Raw genomic sequence first — 8,452 nt, forward strand, 5'->3', positions numbered from 1 at the left:
TCACTCTAGTGGTAGCATGAGACGGACTCTACAACCCACACAAGTGGCTCAGGTAGTGCAGCACATCCAGGATGGCACATCAATGCGAGTTGTGGCAAGAAGGTTTGCTGTGTCTGTCAGCGTAGTGTCCAGAGCATGGAGGCGCTACCATGAGACAGGCCAGTACATCAGGAGACGTGGAGGAGGCCGTAGGAGGGCAACAACCCAGCAGCAGGACCGCTACCTCCGCCTTTGTGCAAGGAGTAGCACTGCCAGAGCCCTACAAAATGACCTCCAACAGGCCACAAATGTGCATGTGTCTGCTCAAACGGTCAGAAACAGACTCCATGAGGGTGGTATGAAGGCCCGACGTCCACAGGTGGGGGTTGTGCTTACAGCCCAACACCGTGCAGGACGTTTGGCATTTGCCAGAGAACACCAAGATTGACAAATTCGCCACTGGCGCCCTGTGCTCTTCACAGATGAAAGCAGGTTCACACTGAGCACATGTGACAGACGTGACAGAGTCTGGAGACGCCGTGGAGAACGTTCTGCTGCCTGCAACATCCTCCAGCATGACCGGTTTGGCGGTGGGTCAGTCATGGTGTGGGGTGGCATTTCTTTGGGGGGCCGCACAGCCCTCCATGTGCTTGCCAGAGGTAGTCTGACTGCCATTAAGTACCTGAGATGAGATCCTCAGACCCCTTGTGAGACCATATGCTGGTGCGGTTGGCCCTGGGTTCCTCCTAATGCAAGACAATGCTATACCTCATGTGGCTGGAGTGTGTCAGCAGTTCCTGCAAGAGGAAGGCATTGATGCTATGGACTGACCCGCCCGTTCCCCAGACCTGAATCCAATTGAGCACATCTGGGACATTATGTCTCGCTCCATCCACCAACACCACGTTGCACCACAGACTGTCCAGGAGTTGGCGGATGCTTTAGTCCAGGTCTGGGAGGAGATCCCTCAGGAGACCATCCGCCATCTCATCAGGAGCATGCCCAGGCGTTGTAGGGAGGTCATACAGGCACGTGGAGGCCACACACACTACTGAGCCTCATTTTGACTTGTTTTAAGGACATTACATCAAAGTTGGATCAGCCTGTAGTGTGGTTTTCCACTTTAATTTTGAGAGTGACTCCAAACCCAGACCTCCATGGGTTGATAAATTTGATTTCCATTGATAATTTTTGTGTGATTTTGTTGTCAGCACATTCAGCTATGTAAAGAAGAAAGTATTTAATAAGTGTATTTCATTAATTCAGATCTAGGATGTGTTATTTTAGTGTTCCCTTGATTTTTTGAGCAGTGTATATACACTGAACAAAAATATAAACACAACGTGTAAAGTGTTGGTCCCATCTGCCCACTGCACTGAGGCTAGGAAACTGTCACCACCGATAAATCCACGATAATTGAGAAATTCAATAAGCATTTTTCTACGGCTGGCCATGCTTTCCACCTGGTTACCCCTACCCTGGTCAACAGCCCTGCACCCCCCACAGCAACTTGCCCAAGCCTCCCCCATTTCTCCTTCACCCGAATCCAGATAGCTGATTATCTAAAAGTGTTGCAAAATCTGGACCCCTACAAATCAGCTGGACGAGACAATCTGGACCCTCTCTTTCTAAAATGATCTGCCGCAGATGTTGCAACCCCTATTACTAGACTGTTCAACCTCTCTTTCGTATCGTCTGAGATTCCCAAAGGTTGGAAAGCTGCCGCGGTCATCCCCCTCTTCAAAGGGGAGACACTCTAGACCCAAACTGCTACAGACCTATATCTATCCTACCCTTCCTTTCTAAGGTCTTCGAAAGCCAAGTTAACAAACAGATCACCGACCATTTCGAATCCCATCGTACCTTCTCCGCTATGCAATCTGGTTTCAGAGCTGGTCATGGGTGCACCTCAGCCACACTCAGGGTCCTAAACGATATCATAACCGCCATCGATAAAAGATCATACTGTGCAGCCGTATTCATGGACCTGGCCAAGGCTTTTGACTCTGTCATTCACCACATTCTTATCGGCAGACTCAATATCATTGGTCACTCAAATGACTGCCTCGCCTGGTTTACCAACTACTTCTCTGACAGAGTTCAGTGTGTCAAATCAGAGGGCCTGTTGTCCGGACCTCTGGCAATCTCTCTAAGTCGGTGCCACACGGTTCAATTCTCGGGCCGACTCTTTTCTCTGTATACATCAATGATGTCGCTCTTGCTGCTGGTGATTCTCTGATTCACCTCTACGCAGACGATATCATTCTGTATACATCTGGCCCTTCTTTGGACACTGTGTTAACTAACCTCCAGACAAGCTTCAATGCCATTCAACTCTCCTTTCTTGGCCTCCAACTGCTCTTAAATGCAGGTAAAACTAAATGCATGCTCTTCAACCGATTGCTGCCTGCACCTGCCCGCCCGCCAAGCATCACTACTCTGGACGGTTCTGGCTTAGAATATGTGGACAACTACAAATACCTAGGTGTCTGGTTAGACTGTAAACTCTCCTTCCAGACTCACATTAAGCATCTCCAATCCCAAATTAAATCTAATCGGCTTTCTATTTCGCAAAACAAACATCCTTCACTCATGCTGCCAAACATACCCTCGTAAAACTGACTATCCTACCGATTCTTGACTTTGGCGATGTAATTTACAAAATAGCCTCCAACACTCTACTCAGCAAACTGGATGCAGTCTATCACAGTGCCATCCATTCTGTCACCAAAGCCCCATATACACCCACCACTGCGACCTGTATGCTCTCGTTGGCTGGCCCTCGTTTCATATTCGTAGCCAAACCCAATGACTCCAGGTCATTCAAGTCTTTGCCTTATCTCAGCTCACTGATCACCATAGCAGCACCCACCCATAGCACGCCCTCTAGCAGGTATATTTCACTGGTCACCCCCAAAGCCAATTCCTCCTTTGGCCGCCTTTTCTTCCAGTTCTCTGCTGCCAATGACTGGAACAAATTGCAAAACTCACTGAAGCTGGAGACTCATGTCTCCCTCACTAACTTCAATCATCAACTGTCAGAGCAGCTCACCTGACAGGTCTGGCATATCAAGAAGCATGATCATTACACAGGTGCACCTTGTGCCTTGGACAATAAAAAGCTTCTCTAAAATGTGCAGTTTTTTCACACAACACAATGCCACAGATATCTCAAGTTTTGAGGGAGCATGCAATTGACACGCAGACTGCAGAAATGTCCACCATTTTCTCTACCATAAGCCACCTCCAATGTCGGTTTAGAGAATTTGGCAGTACGTACAACCGGCCTCACAACCACAGACCACATGTAACCAAGCCAGCTCAGGATCTCCACATCTGGCTTCTTCACCTGCGGTAGCGTCCGAGACCAGCCACCTGGACAGCTGATGAATCTGAGGAGTATTTCTGTCTGTAATTAAGCCGTTTAGGGGGGAAAACTAATTCTGATTGGCTGGGCCTGGGCCTGGCTCCCCAGTGGGTGGCTTCACCCCTGCCCAATCATGTGAAATCCATAGATTAGGGCCTAATGAATTTATTTCAATTGACTGATTTCCTTACATGAACTGTAACTCAGTAAAATAGTTGAAATTGTTGCATGTTGTGTTTATATTTTTGTTCAGTAGATGTGTATAGTGTAATTGCTCTTTATTGATGTGTTTATGCAGGGCTCATCTGCGAAAGAGACCTTGGTCTCATCATGACTCCCTGCTTAAGTAAAAGTTAAATAAAATATAAAATAACGTCCTTATATTAATCAAATATTTTATTTTCTTAACAACAGTTTTGTATTCCTTTACCCGTACATAGTATCTGTGTCTTTACACAGTCTTCCCAGGATTAGAGAGGCTATGTCGGGAAAGACAGAAAAAACAGGTGAGATTCTGGGGTGAGACCTGTTTCTGTTACGTCTCCCTGGGAACAGAGGTTAGTCACACACACACACACACACACACACACACACACACACACACACACACACACACACACACACACACACACACACACACACACACACACACACACACACACACACACACACACACACACACACACACCTTACATGATATCCAGGGTAGCAGTAGTTATCCTCGCAACCTCCGAAAGGAAATCACTGTCAAAACAAGATACACCACGGACCAGAGGGACACATTTATATATCTTACCAGCATTTATCATCGTCCCAAAGTTCCCACAGACAATCCTTTTCCAACCCTGTGTTTCCAGGTCTACAGGTGTTGCAGTCAACATTGGCCTGTATCTCTCTTTGTTATTTTAAAATCACAGGAAGACCTGGCACTTCATTATAACTTGCACATGTTTTTCCTTGGTTACATCACCATTCATGTCATTCAGTCCAACACAGTTTCAATACAGGTTAAGAGTCTAACAATGTGTGCACTGCACCTTTAAGACCATTCAGGTCTCTGTGTCAGTTGAGCTGATGTCTCTACCAGGAGGCCTTAAGTGAGTGCGTGTCTCTCTCCCTGTGTGTGTGTGTGTGTGTGTGTGTGTGTGTGTGTGTGTGTGTGTGTGTGTGTGTGTGTGTGTGTGTGTGTGTGTGTGTGTGTGTGTGTGTGTGTGTGTGTGTGTGTGTGTGTGTGTGTGTGTGTGAAGGGCGAGGCAGGAGTTAGGTGGACAAACACAGAACAGTGGTAGAACAGCGGAGGGAGGCAAGCGAGAGAAAAGAAGAGAAAGGAAGGGAGATGATAGCCGAGAAAGGAAAGGAGAGAGATTATTATTCCACAGGCAGTTATATAACTGGCCCAGACACTGAGTCACCTCAGACAACAGAGTAAACCGAGTACAGACACACAGACAGGGAGGGTACTGGGACAGCCTATTCAGTATAGTGAATAAGGAATTAGGGCATAGCCAACACTAGGGTATTGGGACACTCTGTTTACTAGGGCGTTATAAGGCTTTGCCAAGAATAGTAAACAGACTAGACAAAGACATGACATAGGCAGGGGAATCTAAAGTACAACGTAATCAAACAACCATACCACCATTTCCTGTGGTGTCCAATGCTAGATAGAGATGGATAAGGATTAAAGTAGAAACGTGTAGTATTTAGTCTTTGAAACAAGTTTGGTCAGGGGGATGGAGGGAAGCATGGAGGGAGGGTACACCTTAGTGACGCCACAGAGGGGCCTGTCTCTAATGGGGAAGCTGAGTTTTTTTGAGCAGCCACCCAGGGCCCAGCTCCAAATTCAATCACAGAGGATGTGGTTCAACTTCTAATTTTACCAAAACATTTTGTCTGGAGCGGCTATGTATACGCTGGGCTGAAGGGGGGTGAAGGTAGGGGGGTGAAGGGTGAGGGGAGGTAGAGGGAAAGGGACCAGACCCCAGGGGATGGATGGGTGGGAGGGGGACTGATAAGCAACCACCGTTGCTGGGTGGGATGGGAAGGAGTGGGAGGCATGCTTTATTCAGGGTGTGTGTGGGGGTGGGGGGTGCGGGCGGGCGGGCGGGCGGGCGGGCGGGTGGATGGGGGCTGATCTTTATATGCCTTATCTAATTTTTTGGTTCCTGCAACCACCCTTTATTTAGACTAAACTAAATAAAAAGTTGGTCACAATTCTTTTGTATTACTTGTTGCCCTAGAAGACTAAATAATGCAGTGCTCACCGGAATAATGGCTTAAATTGATAAAATGAATGCATTAGTAATCTGGTTAACACAGTCACCAGTAAAGGATGTTTAGGGGCCGTGTCGGGGAGGAAATGTAATAACTGCAAAGCAATGGAAAGATTGTTTCCGTGCAAAATGTCCAAGTGTCATCAATTTGACTGGTGAGAAATCATTTCTGATAAGACTTCAGTTTGTCTTGGGTGCATAACTTGGGTGGTTGAAAATACTGTCTGCTTGCTTAACAGTGTCAAATATAACAAGTTACACATGCATTTGCATTTTTATCAAGAAATGCTCAAAATAAATAAATATTAATAATAAAATTAACATTTTGTGTATTTGTTTTACTGCAAGAAATCTATAATTCTACAGGCATTAATATTATATTAGGCTACTTGTCAGAGGTTATAGGCCTACAGTCAGTGTCTAGATTTCAGTTATTATTACATTTAACCCATATAAACTTAAATTAGGAATATTCTGAGCGGGATATCAAAGGTGCATGTAAGCAGCCAATCCAGAATAAGACCTTAAGCGGGATATGAGCTACTACCCAGAATACCGTGCACATGTAAATGTAGTCAGTAGGTTGAAGAGATTTCTGGTGCTGACTCATTTGGAGCAGGAACCCAGGGGTCATTGAGAGGCATCACTAACCCCTGCTCCACTCATCTGAGGAATACCCAGCATCATATTTAGGAATACCCAGACCATTCCTCCTAAAAGCTCTGCGACCAAGATTCTCTATGAGATCATGTATCTGCTTTCTCTCCATAGAAATGTCTCTATAGACACAAAGGCCATAATAGAGGGGGAGGATAAGTGTGTGGGCAGCCCTGCGTGAATGTGTGTTTGGGGTAAGTGGGTATGCATGGATTTTTGTATGGAGCAGTCATTGTGTGTGTGTGTGTGTGTGTGTGTGTGTGTGTGTGTGTGTGTGTGTGTGTGTGTGTGTGTGTGTGTGTGTGTGTGTGTGTGTGTGTGTGTGTGTGACACAGGAGGCTGAGTGTGCCCCTCCTGTAATGAATGGTTACCTGATCCTCGCGTCAGTCAGCCCCCTCACCCATGCGCCTTCAGACCACAACGTGTCAATCACCGCAACACACACACACACACACACACACACACACACACACACACACACACACACACACACACACACACACACACACACACACACACACCTACAAATGGAGTGGCCAACGACACACATAGTGATATGTGCTGGATTCAGAGTGATCAAGTAGCCTAACTGTCAATTCACACACACATCATACACACACGAATTCACTCAGTATATCAGCACCCATGCTCTCATATACATGTGCCATTATTATATTATACATTTTTATTTGTCACATACGCCGAATCCAATATGTGAAGAACTTACCGAAAAATGCTCACTTACAAGCCCTTAACCAACAATGCACTTTTAAGAAAAATAAGTGTCAAGAAAAAATATTTACTAAATAAACTTAAGTTAAAAATAAAAGAGTACCAAAATAACAATAACGTGGCCATTTACAGGGGGTACCGGTACCGAGTCAATGTACGGGGGGTACAGGTTAGTCGAGGTAATATGTACATGTAGGTAGGGGTAGACTATAGATAATAAACAGTGAGTAGCAGAAGCGTCAAAAAAGATGAGGGAGGTAAATGCAAATAGCCCAGGTAGCCATTTGGTTAGCTGTTCAGCAGTCTTATGGCTTGGGGGTAGAAGCTGTTAAAAAGCCTTTTGGACCTAGACGTGGCACTCCGGTACCGCTTGCCGTGAGGTAGTAGAGAGAACAGTCTATGACTAGGGTGGCTGGAACACCTTGCATTATTTTTGTAATGCTGGAACGTAATCACTGCAATTCTGAATGTATGATCAAACCAACACATTCACTCAGTAGTTTTCTGTAATTATTCAAAAAGTTTTCACTCAACACTGTAGATTATTTAATAAAGTACAAGTAGTGCCTTCAAACAAGAACCTTAACTTGTAGAGAATCCACGGTTTGAATCTACAGCGCCTTCAGAAAAGTCAAACCCGTTGACTTTTTCCATGTTTTGTTACAGCCTTATTCTAAAATTGATAAGTGTTTTTTTTCTCATCAATCTAAACACAATACCCCATAATGACAAAGCAAAAACAGTTTTTTTGAAATGTTAGCTAATTTACAGTTGAAGTCAGAAGTTTACATGCACCTTAGCCAAATACATTTAAACTCAGTTTTTCACAATTCCTGACATTTAATCATAGTAAAAATTCCCTGCCTGAGGTCAGTTCGGATCACAACTTAATTTTAAGAACGTGAAATGTCAGAACAATAGTAGAGAGAATTATTTATTTCAGATTTTCTTTCTTTCATCACATTCCCAGTGGGACAGAAGTTTACATACACTAAATTAGTATTTGGTAGCATTGCCTTTAAATGGTTTAACTTGGGTCAAACGTTTCCGGCAGCCTTCCTAAAGGTTCTCACAATAAGTTGGGTGAATTTTGGCCAATTCCTCCTGACAGAGCTGGTGTAACTGAGTCAGGTTTGTAGGCCTCCTTGCTCGCACACACCTTTACAGTTCTGCCCACACATTGTCTATAGGATTGAGGTCAGCGCTTTGTGATGGCCACTCCAATACCTTGACTTTGTTGTCCTTAAGTCATCTTGCCACAAATATGGAAGCATGCAAGGGGTCATTGTCCATTTGGAAGACCCATTTGCGACCAAGCTTTAACTTCCAGACTGATGTCTTGAGATGTTGCTTCAATATATCCACATAATTGTCCTCCCTCATGGTGCCATCTATTTTGTCAAGTGCACCAGTCCCTCCTGCAGCAAAGCACCCCCACAACATG

This window comes from Oncorhynchus keta, chromosome 36 (genome assembly GCF_023373465.1).
Source record: "Oncorhynchus keta strain PuntledgeMale-10-30-2019 chromosome 36, Oket_V2, whole genome shotgun sequence".
Lineage (NCBI taxonomy): Eukaryota > Metazoa > Chordata > Actinopteri > Salmoniformes > Salmonidae > Oncorhynchus > Oncorhynchus keta.